The following is a 17,030-nucleotide window of genomic DNA, read 5'->3' on the forward strand; positions in this document are numbered from 1 at the left end:
TTGCTACATTGCGCAAGTTGCAACAAATCATTTGTTTAGGGCTGGAGGAAGAAAAGCAGCACTTGAGTAAAGTCAGAAAAATAAGCTGGGCCCCCCCAGCAGGCCAAAGCAAATCTCACAATAGTTTTCTTGCTTTGTCTTTTTCCAGAGGCCCTCACCCTACTCTGTCTAAGCCCATGGTCCCTGTCTCATAGGTGTTTGTGTGGACCTATCTTGTCATTTCTCTTAGGTGAATGCACAGGAGTGGAATTGCTGGGTCACACAATTTTATGTCTGCTGTTTGAGGAACTGCCAGACTATTTTCCAAAACTGTTCTGCCCTCTTTTTATCAGTCTTCCCAGTGTCTGTCCCCACTGGTAATTATTAGAGTGGTAGGATCATATTCTGATCTCACCCTTGTCTCCCCAGCACCTGGAACAACAAAGGTGCTAACAGATGTTTGTTGGGACTTAGGCCAATTTAAATTCCCTTTAAGGTCCATCTTCCTCAGCCCAGAAATGACTGTCATTTCCTCACTGTGAGATGGGAAACATTTCCTGGTAAAGCTTTGCATGCATTTACTTCCTCCTCCCCAAGCTAACTCCTTGTTACCACTCCCTCAATGAGTCTCTTCCCTTTTATATTTCTACTGCCAGCTTTGGACTAGTCCAGAGCTGTCAGGATTTCCCTTCACGGGCTTTGTGTCTTCATCCGCCTCATTGACGTCAAACGGGGAAAGTGATGGAGGGGTGGGTGTAGGCAGGAGGGTCTGCGCCCAGGCTGGTTTCCAGAAATAAGAGACAGGAGAAGGGGAGGAGAGAGCTCCCAAAAGTGGATTCAAAAGATACATGCTTTTGATTCTCCTGGAAAAAGGCACAGGATAAACATTGAGAGAGGAGTGGCTGGTGAGCTAACTTAACATAGCAATATTGGAAAAGTCTCACTATTAATTTTTCAACTAAAAGTCTCCATTCCCAGCAAGTCTCTCTAAACTCAAAATTGTTCCCAGGACCACGTCTAAAATGTAGGGCTGGAACCCAAGAATGTCGTAATGGGAGGACCCGTCTGCCAGCTTCCTGGCCCTCTCCAGCGCCCCTGCCCGCATTTCCCAGGTGTTACAGGGCCTGGCCTGGCAGGCAGTGCTGCAGTCTCCCAGCCTGGCAGGCCAGAGCTCATTCCAAAGGCCCCCTTCCCACACTTCTCTCTGGCTTTGATTTGCATGGTGCACGTCCTCCCCTCTGTCCTTTCCTGTCTGACCAGTCCTTTGATGGTGAAGCCAGGAGCAAAAATAGCAGGTGAACACTTTTGCTTCCTCTTGGTTCTCATTTACAACACACCTTTACCCAGAGCAGAGGGCCGTTCCTTTGTGTTCTTTTGCTGCAAATGTGGCTCCTCAAAAGCTCACAGAAGACTCTTGGCTCATTCTGGGGCTGCAGGCTTGCTGGCACTCTTGTTAGAAGCTTCTAGCTGCTCTGAAACAATTGCCGTTGGCTGTGTACTCACTTTGAATCTTTAGAATGGATCCTCTTTTGAGTCTGGGCTCAAAACACATTAATGGGTAAAAGCTATTTAGTTACACTTCCCTTTCTTCTTCTCCTATTACTGTTTTGTCATAATCTCAATTCTTAGGGCCCCTTCCTCCCTACTGTGCCTTGCTAGCAGACTTAATTTGTTCTGAAGCCCTTGGAAATGACCTTCCTACAGGTTACTATTTCAGCACCTCTCAGATTTTCCACAGCTGGACCGTAACAGAGGCTGGTCCTCCACTTGATCCACAAGGGCATCAGGCATTCACTAAATCATGGAATTAATCAGGCAGTAGGATGGGATGGTGTGGTAGGCTGAAAAAGGCTCCCCAAAAGACGTCCAGGTCCTAACTGGTGAATGTGGCCTTATTTGGAAAAAGGATCTTTGCAGATGGGACTAAGTTCATGATCCTAAAGTAAAAATTTTCCTGGGTTATCGAGGTGGACCCCAAATGCCCTTACAAGCCTCCTTATGAAAGAGGGAAAGGGAGGTTACATAGAGAGTAGTGTGAGTGCAGAGGCGAGACTGCAGTGATGCAGCCATAAAAAAGGGTTGCCTGGAACCACCAGAAGCTGGAAGGGACAGACTCTGTCCATGACCCTCTAGAGGGAGCACAGCCCTGCTGACTCCTTGATACTGGCTCATGGTACTGATTTTGGACTTTTGGCCTATAGGTCTATGTAAGAATAAATTTCTATTGTTTTAAGCCACACGGTCTGTGGCACTTTGCTACAGCAGCCGTGGGAGACTCGTACAGATGGGGAAGTGCCTGTGCTCTAGAGAGGGCCTGGCCTCTGTTCTCCTTCCGGCTCTGTCATTGCTGGATGAGTGACCTCGGCAAAATACTTAACTCTAGCTATCCCAGTTTCCTCATCTGTAACATGGGAAGTTTGGGGAAGGATGCCCATCTTGAAGACAATTAAGGATTAAATATGGGAAGTGCATTAAAGAACACCTGATAGAGATCATTCTTTTAAAGCGTTTTGTTATTGAAATAAAAAAAAACTAACAACATTGAATTTATCAATAAAACTGTGACAATTTACATTCACAAGATAATTGAAATGCATTCTTTTTGCACATATTTAGGCTAGATTGTGTCCCCCAAAATTCGTATGTTGAAGCCTTAATCCCCCATACCTCAAAATGGGACTGTATTTGGAGATGGGACCTTTAAAGAGGTGAGTAAGTTAAGGTGAGATCATTAGGTTGGGCCCTTATCCAATCTGATGTGACTGGTACCTTATAAGAGGAGATTAGGATGCAGAGATGTACATACATGGGGGTGTACATACAAAGAAAAGGCCATGTGGAGGTGCAGGAAGACAGCCAGCGGCCAGCCAAGAAGAGAGGCCTCAGAAGAAACCAACCCTCCCTGACACCTTGATTGTAAACTTCCAATCGCCGTTAAGTATGAGGGAAAAAATGTCTGTTGTTGGAACCACCCAGTCTGTGGGACTTTGTTATGTCAGCTGTATTAGTGGGTAGGTAACAAAGCCACTCGATCTGTACCCTGCCTTGCAGGCCTGCCAGAGCCTGCACTGTCATTGCAGAACCCAGCCAGTGAGATTGGGGAAGTCGGGAAGGCAGTATACTAGATGCAGACAAAGAATTACCACATTTTCAGAAAGAAGAAACAGGCAAGATTCAGGAAACTATAAACCATTAAGATTAATTCTGATTCACCAGAAGAAAAGAAAACCAACAATAGCTAGGATTAATTACTGAATGGATGGTTTTGAACACTGTCAAAATAACCATTTCCTTATATGGACGAGGTAACTTGTACAGTGAATCAATGCAATATTTCAGGCAGGCTTCTCCCTCTCACATTTCTAGTAACACTAGTGTTCCTTAAAATAGTAACAGTCAGTAGGGGGATTGATTGACTGAGGACTTCATAAAGCCCTTGGCTAAACAAAAGCACTTTTAAGTGTATCCTTACAGGACTTTTCAGAGCATGTTGTATGCTAACACATGCAGTGAACTTTCCCACAGGTGGAACACAGTACATATCATGTTTAAACATTTGATGATAAGACCCTTCTTTGGAAGAAATTCCATAAATACAGACACAAGTCAAGAACCGTAGTTTGGAAACTACTACAACTGGCATTGGGTATGTGGATTTCAGCAGGTCATATAACAATGTCTTAATGACAACCATGTGGAAAATAAGAGGAAACGTAGCCTGTCAATAATATAATTAGAAGGATTTGTAGCCAAAGAAGCAATCAGTTAAAAACTTCACGCAGCACAGAGAATCCACAATCCATAGTACGAAGACCACAAAAAGAAAGGTCTGGAAGCCTTTCCTTCCAAGTACTCAGATAAGACAGAAGGCTAAAATGAGCCTGAACACATGACATGAGACAGCAAGACTTTGATAAGCTGCAATGATGGACCAAAACCAACACAATATCCTCACCAGAAGTTTCTGGTCGAATGGAGGCTTCCAGGGTGAGTGCCAGAAAGACGGCAAGAATTGAAAATGAGCTGCAGAATGTATTCGATGTCATTCTCAGCCATGGTAGCTGTGTCACATGTTTCCTAGATGGCCATGTACTCTGCACCTGCTTTCTCCAAATCCGCGTGCAGGCCACGAGGACCACCCACTGAACCCTGTGGCCTCGTCCTTGGCCCACCTTGTTTTCCAGAGAAACACCAAATGCCAATCCATGCACCTGGGCTAAGGGAATAATGGCATTCTTTACAGGATTCTTAAACTTCTCTATCAGTTTTAAATTATTTCAAAATATAGAGGTTTAAATGAAAAGAAAGAGAAACCCTAAGTGTCTAGGGCCTGTGTCCAATCATATGAAAAATTATATCCTTTGGAAGGAGCATGGCCCTGCCACACCTTCATTTCAGACTTCTAGTCTCCAGAATTGTGAGAGAATAAACGTCTCAGTTCATGGTACTTTGTTCAGGCGACCACAGGAGACTGACACAGCAGTGGACGGTTCCATTACATTGATGTTTCACTTTTCATTTTATCCTGACCAGTTAGAATGTCTTCTTAGTTCTTAAACCCAGGGGGAGGGAGAGTGGGAGGTCATCTGATTCGTTGTTGGGGAAGCAGATGCCACCTTCTCCTCAGCAAGGGACTTACCTGAAGGACTGACTGAGCGCCGTCTTGCTTCCTGGACCCTTTAGTTCAGACAACCACCCACTTCCTTGAAAAACAAAAGAAAAATAAAGCCTGTCTCATCAACAGAGACCCAGTGTGATTCTCTTCTCGACGTCCTGGCTCCTGGCTGCCTCTCTGCTCCTGTCTGGACCAAGCAGACCCTGAATAATGCCTTTGTTCCATGCCCAGCAGACTCTTCATTAAATAGCCACCTTCTGGTGGGCTGGTGCTTCTTGAGCCCAAATTTATTGCCCTTGGTTTGTGACTAAAAATATGCCCGGAAGCCTCACCCTATGGAAGTAAAGTGCCTGAGCAGGAGGAATCATGGCAAGGGCAGACTGGATGGGGCTGAGCAATTCTGCAAAAGCAGGAAACACAGGGCAGCTGTGCCTCCCCCTCCTCCGGGGCTGCTCGCACCCCTGCTCCGATGGATGTAGCTGGTGTTACTGCCAGTCATTGTTTAGCACTGTCTGTGTGCAGGGCCTGTTCTAGGCATTTTTTGCATTTTTGTTGAACTCTCACGGCAGTCCCACGAAGCAGATACTATTATCTGCCTCATTTTTCAAAGGTTGAAACTAAGGCACAGAGAGGCTAAGTAATTAACCTAAGATCACACAGGGAAGAAGTGCCCAAGTGGGGATTTGAATCTATGTGGTCTGGCTCCACAGTCTGTGCTCCTGTGCCAGGCAGACCCGCCTGTGACAGGAGCTGGCCACCCATGATCCCCATGTCCTGCTATTCACACCTTTGAGGAATCCCTTCCTCTCGAGTGTGGGCAGTACTGATGACTCAGTGGAACGTGACAAAGGTGATGGGATGCCACTCGTCCTTAGGTCGCAGGTGACTGTCATTCCCACCTTGCTAGCAGCCTCTCTACTGCCCTCTTGGCTTGCGTGCTTTGAGGAAGCCAGCTGCCAGGGTGGAAAGGCCCAGGTGGCCAGGACCTGAAGGGGCCTCCAGCCGACAGGCGGCCAGGAATTAAGGTCCTTTGTCTGACAACTCTAAAGGAACTGAGTTCTGCCAACAACAATGTGAGCTTGAAAGTGGCTTCTTCCCAGTGGACTCTACCTTGGGCTGACACCTTGAAGACCTTGAACCAAGGAACTAGCCAAGCTGCGCCTGGATTCCTGGCTCACAGAAATTACCAGATCATAAATGTTGTTTTCAGCTATGAGTTTGGGGTGGCTTGTTACACAGCCCTAGGGAACTGACAGAGCCACCTGGGGTTGAGTCCCACTGCCCAAACACCATCACAGACCTCAAGTTCTTCATCAGTTCAGTGAGAGATGGGTTAGTTTCATCCATTCACGCAACAATAATTTGCTGAGCAACTATTTGGTGCCAGGTACAGTTCTAGGTGCTAGGGATACAACAGAGGATGAAACTAACAGAGTCCCTGCCCCCATAGGACTTAGAGTTTAGGGAAGGGAGATAGATGTAATGGATAATTTTATGTGCCAACTTGACTGGGACAGGAGGTGCCCAGGTATTTGACTAAACCTTACCTCTGGGTGAGTCTGTGAGGATGTTTCTGGATGAGATTAACATTTGATTTGGTAAACTGAGTACACCAGGTAGCCCTTCAGTGGGGGTAGGCCTCATAGAACAAAAGGCCTGCATAGAACAAAAGAGGGAATTCGCTAAAGGAGAATGCATTCTCTCTGCATGACTCATTTTGAGCTGGGACACTCAAAGAAGACTCAGGTCTTCCTCTTGCACACAGACTGAAACTTACACCATCAGCTCTCCTAATTCTCAGGCCTTCAGACTCGGACAGGAACTCCACCACACGTTCTCCTGGGTCCCCAGGCTTGCAGATGCAGATTATGGGACTTCTCAGCCTCCATAATCACATGAGACAATTCCTATATATACATAAATAAATATATCTGTTCTGGCCATGTTGAGGAAGAATGAGATGCCTTCAAGATACCAAAGTCGAGATGTCAAGTGGGTGGCTAGATGTATTAGCCAGGAGCTCAGGAAAAGTTTTGGGCTAAAGACATAAGCATTGGCACCCAAGGCCAGATTTTTTTAAATTGGTGAGCCTATGAGATGGCTTGGAAAGAAGAACCAGGGCAATGGAGTGCCCAGGAGGAGGGGAGCCCCTGAAGGGCCTGAGGAGACATGGGCAGACAGGAGAGAAAAACAAGGATGCGAGTCCTGGGAACCAAGGAAAGAGGATCTTTCTGGAGGGAGGGAGTGGTCAACTGTGTTGAGGCTGATAAGAAGTTAGGAGTGGACAGAAACAGATGAACAGATGTTGTGTCACAGAGCCCATGGTGACTGTATGGGGGGACACTGTGGGGTGCCACCAGGTCCTCTGCCACGACAGAGGTCCTCATTCCCCCAGCTGCCAGGAGTGGTGACAGCTGACAGCTCCTGGCTGAGCCCCAGCCAGAAAGAGGCCTCAGCCAAGGGAGCTGCCTTGTGCAAGCTTACACCTCCCCACCCGCCACCCGCCCCCTGCAGCAGCCTACAGACATCTGTGCCCGCCAGATGCAGGAGTGCAAGAGCCTGGACCCATGCCTCAGCTCCACACAGCCCTGAAGCACCCCTGCTCCCAGAGCTGACCCAGACCAGGTCCTTCTTATGTGGGACATATATATATATATATATATATGGACCTAGAGGATATTATGCTAAGTGAAATAAGCCAGGCAGAGAAAGGCAAATACCATATAATTTCATTTCTATGTGGAATCCAAATAACAAAACAAATGAAAAACAAACAAACCAAAAATAGACTCATAGACATAGAGAATAAACTGATGGTTGCCATGGGGGTGGAGTAGGGGAATGGGTGAAACAGGTGAAGTGGGGAAAATTAGTGAGACTGTTTACTATCTTTATCTGGATGATGGTTACATGAGTGTATACATATGTCAAAAGTCATCAACCTGTACACTAAGATTTGTGTATTTTATTGTACATACCTCAATAAAAACAAAAACAAAAAACCACTTATTTCTTGGAATAAGTCGTTGCAAATGGCTTATACTGATTGCATCATAAATACACACATAGTTACACATAGTCTTTTATCAAGATCTACTTTCAAGATAAGATATTCAAACAACATTTTTCAAAGGATTATAAGACTAGGATACAAAAAAATCAAAGCAAAACTAATTGATTAGAGCCAATAACTTGGGCAGTTCCTCATGTCATGGACAAAGGCTATCCAGAAAAAGATAAAGAGCTTATTTTGCTTGCACAGAGTCCCCTGGATGGCAGATTCAAGTCTCCTGTCCTGGTTTGGAGCCTTCAACTCTTCATCTGTATCAGTCACTCTGGTCAGCAAATGTCACTCTGACCCGCCAAGTCAGGCAAGTAAGATTGTGATCTGTCTGCAAGTCAGGGAGCTAACAGGAAAGAGACGGCACACTCCAACAGGGCGATGGTGGGGGAGGGGGAATGAAGATAGTATTTGTAGAGGGGTGGACAGGGTTAGGGAAACCAACAAGGAAGAATGCACTAGCATGAGGTTTCCAGGGAGCTTATTAGGTCTAAGCCTGGAGGAGACAGGGAGAAAATATTACCCCACAGATAGCAGGAGTCAGAGACAGGGTCTTTGGCCTTCTGTTGAAGGACACAGCCAACCCATGGAGACCCTGAAGGAGGGGAGCCCACCTCACTTCCCCTGCCCTCCAGTCTCAGGTTGATGCTTCCCACTGATGGGACACAACCAAAGTCAGAGGGTAAAGGCCTCTGTTGATGCATTTGCACAAGGAGTTTCCCAGGGCACAGAGCAGGGTTGACGACAAGGAGAGTGGGTCTGCGGATCTCCAGCAGCCCAAAGAAGTAATATGAAAAAGAGAAATAAGAATGGGAACAGAGATCATGAAGAAGCAAATTCAGATCCATGATATCAGCATTTTTGCAAAAGGGTTTTTAAGGGTCTACACTGAAAATTCTGTAATCATTGGATTCATGCATGTCCTATTTTAAGGTGTTTAAGGCATTTTAAAGTATCTCATAATTTGCCTTATAATTTTCATCAAGTTTTCATTTGGAAGAGCTTAATTGATTAAGGCTTTCATCACTGTTAAAATTTGGGGGTAACTTGTTTGTAAAATTCATGTCTTTTGATGTAATAGTGGTCTAAGTGGAATGTGAATATTTAAATAATTAACTTTTTAAAAACAATTAACAATTCAGTGTGGGTTCCGTTCGGAGTACAGAATCCCCTTGGACATTACATTGTTAAGAATGGATTGAGTCCAGTGTCACTCTGAACCAGGAGGCAGGTAAATGCATGGTGACCTTGCACGTCTTCTTCACCAAGTTCATCTGTTGGTTCTGTCCTAGGTGGGCGCCAGAGTCTGGTTCTTCAGCCCAGAGTTTCTTAACCTGAGGTCTTACATGTCTTGTTCTGGGTATAAGAATTGGGGCTTTCAAGAGTCAAAAAGGTAATAAAAAGACAAGTAGTTTAAAAATGGGCAAAGGATCTGAGTAGACATTCTTCCAAAGAAGATATACAAAGGCCAAGACATACTGAAAAGTTTCACAGTAATATATCAGTCCATCAGGGAAATGCTATTCTATTCAAACCATAAGATGCCGCTTTCTCTAGGATGGCACTGAGAATGTGTCACAAAGGTATGGAGAAATCGGAAGTCTCATTCATTGCATGTGGGATTGTAAAATGGTGCAGTCACTTCAGAAAACAGGACGGCTGTTCCTTAAAAGATTAAACAGAATTACCATGTGACCTGTAATTCCATTCTTAGGTATATACCCAAGAGAAAGGAAACATATGTCCACACAAAAATGTGTACACCAATATTCAGAGGACTATTATTCATAATAACCAGAAAGTAAAAACAACCGAAATATCCATAAACAGTTGAATGGATATAAAATGTCATCCATCCATACAATGGCACATTATTTGACAATTAAAAGGAATGAAATACTAATATGTACTACATGGATGAACCTTAAAACATTATGCTAAGTGAAAATGGCCAGTCTCAAAAGGCTACAGAGTATATGATTCCATTCATATGAAACATCCAGAATAGGCACAGCCACAGTACAGAAAGTAGATTAGTGGTTGCCTAGAGCTGGGGATTAAGGGAGGGGGTAGGAGGAAAATTGCTAAAAGGTATGGGGCTTGGAAGGAGTGTAGAAAATGTTCTGGACCTAGGTAGTGGTGATGGTTACACAACTCACTGAATATACTAAAAATCATTCAATTGTACAGTTACAGTTTGTTTATTTTAAGTCTCAAAAGGGCTCAGGATTACTGGCTTAAATAAAGCTTGGGAGGTCCCCAGCTGAAAAGCAGGGATCACAAGCTCACAGGGAAAAGACCACAGAGAATGGGGGACCCATGGGGATCTGCCAAAAGGTAATTTCATTTTTTAAAACTTAATAAACTTCTGCCCTTGAACCTTTGGTAACCACGAATCCAAAGCCTGCAATGGCAATAAGTACATATCTATCGATAATCACCCTAAATGTAAATGGACTGAATGCACCAATCAAAAGACACAGAGTCACAGAATGGATACAAAAACAAGACCCCATCTATATGCTGCCTATAAGAGACTCACTTCAAATCCAAAGACACACACAGACTAAAAGTGAAGGGATGTAAAAAGATATTTCATGCAAACAATAGGGAGGAAAAAAAGCAGGTGTTGGAGTACTTGTATCAGACAAAATAGACTTCAAAACGAAGAAAGTAACAAGAGACAAAAAGGGACATTACATAATGATAAAGGGCTCAGTCCAACAAGAGGATATAACCATTATAAATATATATGCACCCAACACAGGAGTACCTACATATGTGAAACAAATACTAACAGAATTAAAGGAGGAAATGGAATGCAATGCATTCATTTTAGGAGACTTCAACACACCACTCACTCCAAAGGACAGATCCACCAGACAGAAAATAAGTAAGGAGACAGAGGCACTAAACAACACATTAGAACAGATGGACCTAACAGACATCTACAGAACATTTCACCCAAAAACAGCAGGATACACATTCTTCTCAAGTGCACATGGAACATTCTCCAGAATAGACCACATACTTGGCCACAAAAACAGCTGCAGCAAATTCAAAAATATTGAAATTCTACCAACCAACTTCTCAGATCACAAAGGTATGAAACTATAAATAAATTGTACAAAGAAAAAAAAAGGCTCACAAACACATGAAGGCTTAACAACATGCTCATAAATAATCAATGCATCAATGACCAAATTAAAACAGAGATCAAGCAATATATGGAGACAAATGAAAACAACAGCTTAATACCCCAACTACTGTGGGACACAGTGAAGGGCAGTTCTAGGAGGAAAGTACATAGCAATCCAGGCCTATTTAAAGAAGGAAGAACAATCCCAAATGAACAGTCTAAATTCACAATTATTGAAACTGGAAAAAGAAGAACAAATAAGGCCCAAAGTCAGTAGAAGGAGGGACATCAAAAAGATCAGAGAAGAAATAAATAAAATTGAGAAGAATAAAACAATAGAAAAAAAATTAATGAAACCAAGAGCTGGTTCTTTGAGAAAATAAACAAAACAGATAAACCCCTAGCCAGACTTATCAAGAAAAAAAGAGAATCTACACACATAAACAGAATCAGAAAAGAAAAAGGAAAAATCACTATGGACACCACAGAAATACAAATAACTATTGGAGAAAACTATGAAAAAATATATGCTAACAAACTGAATAACCTTGAAGAAATGGACAACTTTCTAGAAAAATACAACTTTCCAAGGCTGACAGAGGAAAAAAACAGAAAATCTGAACAATTACCAGCAATGAAATTGAATCGGTAATCAAAAACTACCCAAGAACAAAACTCCCAGACCAGATGGCTTCACTGCTGAATTTTTACAGACCTTTAGAGAAGACACAATACCCATTTCCTTAAAGTTTTCCAAAGAATGGAAGAGGAGGAAATACTTCCAAATTCATTCTATGAGGCCAGCATCACTCTAATACCAAAACCAGGCAAAGACACCACAATGAAAGCTACAGCCCAATATCCCTGATGAACATAGATTCAAAAATACTCAACAAAATATTAGCAAACAGGATTCAAAAATACATCAAGAGGATCATAGATCATAATCAAGTGGGATTCATCCCAGGGATGCAAGGATAGTACAACATTTGAAAATCCATCAACATCATCCATTATACCAATAAAAAGAAGGAGAAAAATTGCATGATCATCTCCATAGACACCAAAAGAGCATTTGACAAAATTCAACACCCATTCATGATAAAAACTCTCAACAAAATGGGTATAGAGGGCAAGTACCTCAACATAATAAAGGCCATATATGACAAACCCACAGCCAACATCATACTTAATAGTGAGAAACTGAAAGTTTTTCCTCTAAGATTGGGAACAAGACAAGGATGCCCACTCTCACCACTTTTATTCAACACAGTACTGGAGTTCCTAGCCATGGCAGTCAGACAACACAAAAAAATAAAGGGCATCCAGATTGGTAAGAAAGAAGTTAAACTGTCACTGTTAGCAGATGACATGATGTGGGTAAAATTATATTTCCAGAATATCTTAACTGGTTTTGGTGCATTTGCATATCCTCAGGGGTGGACAGAAGTCCATCTCCATGTCAATGGGTAATTACCTGGGCAACTGAGGGCATGTCTGAACCTGAGAGGTTAAGGGAAAGGGCTGGCTTGCTTGCTTGCTTCTTTCAGAGCAGGGAAGAAAGACGGCACTGGACTGCAGTTTGTAAGCAATGAACAGGTTTTAAACTTTATTTCTCCCTTTGACTGATTTCGGTTTTTAGAGGTATTCTGCCCTGGGATTTCCTCTCCCCGGACTTACACATGACATTGTACATAAAAAACCATAAAGAATCCACTCCAAAACTACTAGAACTAATATCTGAATTCAGCAAAGTTGCAGGATACAAAATTAATACACAGAAATCTGTTGCATTCCTATACACTAACAATGAACTAGAAGAAAGAGAAATCAGAAAAACAATTCCATTCACAATTGCATCAAAACAATAAAATACCTAGGAATAAACCTAACCAAGGAAGTGAAAAGACAAACAACAACTGCTGGTGAGGATGTGGAGAAAGGGGAACCCTAATAGACTGCTGGTAGGAATGTAAATTAGTTCAACCATTGTGGAAAGCAGTATGGCGGTTCCTCAAAAAACTAAAAATAGAATACCAGTTGACCCAGGAATTCCACTCCTAGGAATCTTCTGTAAGAAACAGGATCACAGATTCAAAAAGACAAAAGCACCACTATGTTTATCACAACACTATTTACAATAGCCAAGAAATGGAAGCAATCTAAGTGTCCATCAGTAGATGAACAGATAAAGAAGATGTGGTACATATACACAATGTAATATTATTTAGCCATAAGAAGAAAACAACTCCCACATTTGCAACAACATGGATGGAGCTAGAGGGCATTATGCTCAGTGAAATAAGCCAGGTGGAGAAAGACAAGTACCAAATGATTTCACTCACCTGTGGAGCATAACAACAAAGCAAAAACTGAAGGAACAAAACAGCAGCAGACTCATAGAACCCAAGAATGGACTAACAGTTACCAAAGGGAAAGGGACTGGGGAGGATAGGTGGGAAGGGAGGAATAAGGGGAATAAGGGGCATTACGATTAGCACTTATAATGTAGGGGCGGCACAGGGACAGAGAAGACAAGTAGTGAGTCTATAGCATCTTACTATGCTGATGGACAGTGATGGTAATGGGGTAGGTGGTGGGGACTTGATAATGGGGAGAATCTAGTAACCACAGTGTTGCTCATGTAATTGTATATTAATGATACCAAAAGAAAAAAAAAGAAAAAAACATTTGACCTTTTAAATATAAACAAACACCTAAAGATTACCAGACAATGAGAAAACTAGTAGAATAAAAGAGAAAGAAAAAATAAGCAAACAAATTGACTCCAGAATCAAAATAAGGGCAAAAATACAAGAGGAGAAAAACTAGAGAGAGCAGATTGAGGCATCAAGGGTTAGTCAAGGATATACAACTTTCTACTAATATGGAGAGAGCACAGAAAATGGAGAGGATAAATTATCTAAACAAATAGTATAATCCTGGAATGTCCACTCTGACCATGATGGAATAATGCAGACCAGATTTACTCTCCTGCCCTAAACTAACAATAAACAAAGACAAAATCTATTTTAGGTAGATGAGAGAGTCAGAGAGATACATATTATATAATAGGCAGCTCAGGACAGTAATTCTGAGAGAAGACAAACAAAATAAACTCTAATTGCCCTATCTGATTTCCTGGAGATAATTTCCAGGCCTCAGCACAGAAACCAGAAACCCAGAGCCCTGTGAGTTGAAGATATGGATTTGGGAGTACAAGAAGGCTGAGGCAGCTACATTTCACAGGGCAGAGTGCCAGGGAGGAGATGCTTCACACAGAGAGAAAGCTCTGAGATGTGCAAAAGGTCTTCCTCAGGTATTTGGCTGAATACTGATCAGAGCACATGTTGTGAGGAAACTTAAGGCCAGGGAAAGAACCAGCCAAAAATAATTAACTAAAATAAATAAACAAATAGAGCAACCTGTAGGGCTCACACAGGATGGGAGTAGTTCGCCAACCAGAGTCGAAAACTTTATAATTCATGGGGCATCAGGTAGAGTACTCAGGAGGATATTACTCAATAGTGGAACAAATTTAGCTGTACATTAAATATTTCTGTGGTCTCATGTAGCAAAATCAAGCCTCAAAAGGACCAAAGTATTTCTGTGTGACTTACTGCATGCCAGAACAAAACTCGAGCAAGTTTATAGGATTACAGAAATTTTCAGCACCCACCCAAATAACATTTACAATGTCTTGCATCCAATCAGAAATTACCAGACATGCAAAAAAGGCAGAAAAATACAACCCATAATGAGAAGAAAAATAAATCAATAGAACAATAGGTAGAATTAGTAAACAGGAATTTAACATAGTTATTAAAACTGTATTTCATATGTTCAGGTAGGTAGAGGAAAGTAATAGTATATTCAAGACAGACATGAAAGATATAAAAAAATGACCCAAATCAAACTTGCAATATTGAAAAATACAATGCCTGAGATGAAAATATACTGAATTGGGATTAGCAGAGATTAAACACTGCAGGAGAAAAGATCAGTGAACTCGAAGACAAAGCAAGAAACTATCCAAAATGAAAGCAAGAGAGGGAGGAAAAAAAGGCTACAAAAAATGAAAAGGGTATCAACAAGCTATGGAAAAACTTCAAACAACCTAATATACATGTGTCTTGGAAAAAAAGGAAAGAGAGGGCAGGAAAGAAAAAAATATCAAAGAAATAATGGTAAATAATTTTCTAAACTTGATGAAAACTATAAACCCACAGAGCAAAGAAGTTCAAAACTCCATTTCCTTCCAGAAGACAAACACAACTTTTCAAATGGAAAGGGTGTGCTGAATGATGTCAACCAATCAAGTATCCAGGTAGTCCATTAGGACAAGAACCAAACTGAAAATAACACGCAAGCCTTTATTCAGTTACTGCCACAGGGCAGGCAAAAGAGGCCCCAGCTCCCAGTGTGCCGTTTTCCCCAAAAAACTGCTAGGGGAAGTCAGATAGATGAGCATAGATGGGGAGAACTGTCTCACTGCCAAGGATCCCTGAACAAAAGGCTCCTTAACAAAAGAGTAGGGGAGAGGGAGAAGAGCTAGGAGTAGAAAAGTACTGAATCAAAGCAGAGAAAATGCTTCAGCTGAGACCTCAGACTGGAGGTGCCACCATTACAGATATGCATATGTGCACAGCCGGCCTGGGGGGGCCTAAGTCCGTACAAACTCCCCCTAGAAAACTGCAACGCATGGCTGAGCGCCAAGTCTGGTGTGGGGAGGGCAGTTTCCCCCATGAGGCCTGCCAGGCAAAGCTTTGTAATTGCCTGAGATCAGGACTGAAACATGGCACATAGGATTTTGGCCTAGAACCAGGCTCCTCAAATTGGGGCAGAGTAATTCGGAAATATTTCCAATATGCTGGTGGGTGTAAAATCTGGATATCAGGAGACACATCTAGGCTGAAGACAATTTGGGGTGCCATCAGGATAAATTACAGCTAAAGAACTCATACAAGGGAAGAGACAATGAGGGGAGATCCCTTAAAATGAGAAGGGGTTGCGGGGGCGGATAGGACAAAGCAGTGACAGACACTTGTATTTAAATGATAAGCAGTGGAGTTCGCTTGCAATGGAGGTTAAGAAGACTGGGTAGACAAGAAAAGAAAACCCATTTTTCTGGAAGTTTCTAGAGCAGTGGTTTCTAAATTGGGGTACATTCATTGTGGGTTTTATGTTGGAATAAAAGATCCACTGGGGAGCAATGAAATACTATTTGCCTTGTTAAGAAATGAAAGAAATTATTTTAGGATAATTTATATTTGTATAATTTACATAAAGTATGATTTTTCTTAATAACTGCATTACTAAGAATCCACTCCAAAACTACTAGATCTAATATCTGAATTCAGCAAAGTTGCAGGATACAAAATTAATACACAGAAATCTGTTGCATTTCTATACACTAATGATGAACTAGCAGAAAGAGAAATCAGGTAAACAATTCTATTCACAATTGCATCAAAAAGAATAAAATACCTAGGAATAAACCTAACCAAGGAAGTGAAAGACCTATACTCTGAAGACTACAAGACACTCATGAGAAAAATTAAAGAAGACACTAATGGTAACACATCCCATGCTCATGGATAGGAAGTATTAATATTGTCAAAATGGCCATCCTGGCTAAAGCAATATACAGATGATTCAATGCAATCCCTAACAAAATACCAAAAACATTCTTCAAAGAACTAGAGCAAATAGTTCTAAAATTCATATGGAACCAGAAAAGACACTGAATAGCCAAAGCAATCTTGAGAAGGAAGAATAAAGCTGAGGGGATTACACTCCCCAACTTCAAGCTCTACTACAAAGCCACAGTAATCAAGACAATTTGGTACTGGCACAAGAATAGACCCATAGACCAGTGGAACAGACTAGAGAGCCCAGATATAAACCCAACCATAGATGGTTAATTAATATATGATAAAGTAGTCATGTACATACAATGGCGAAATGAGGGCCTCTTCAACAACTGGTGTTGACAAAATTGGAGCGCTACATGCAAGAGAATGAAACTGGATTATTGCCTATCCCCATACACAAAATTAAACTCAAAATGAATCAAAGATCTGAATGTAAGTCATGAAACCATAAAACTCTTAAAAGACAACATAGGCAAAAAATCTCCTGAATATAAGCATGAGCAACTTTTTCCTGAATGCATCTCCTTGAGCAAGGGAAACAAAAGCAAAAATGAACACGTGGGACTACATCAAACTAAAAAG

This window comes from Manis pentadactyla, chromosome 1, assembly GCF_030020395.1.
Source record: "Manis pentadactyla isolate mManPen7 chromosome 1, mManPen7.hap1, whole genome shotgun sequence".
Classification (NCBI taxonomy): Eukaryota; Metazoa; Chordata; class Mammalia; order Pholidota; family Manidae; genus Manis; species Manis pentadactyla.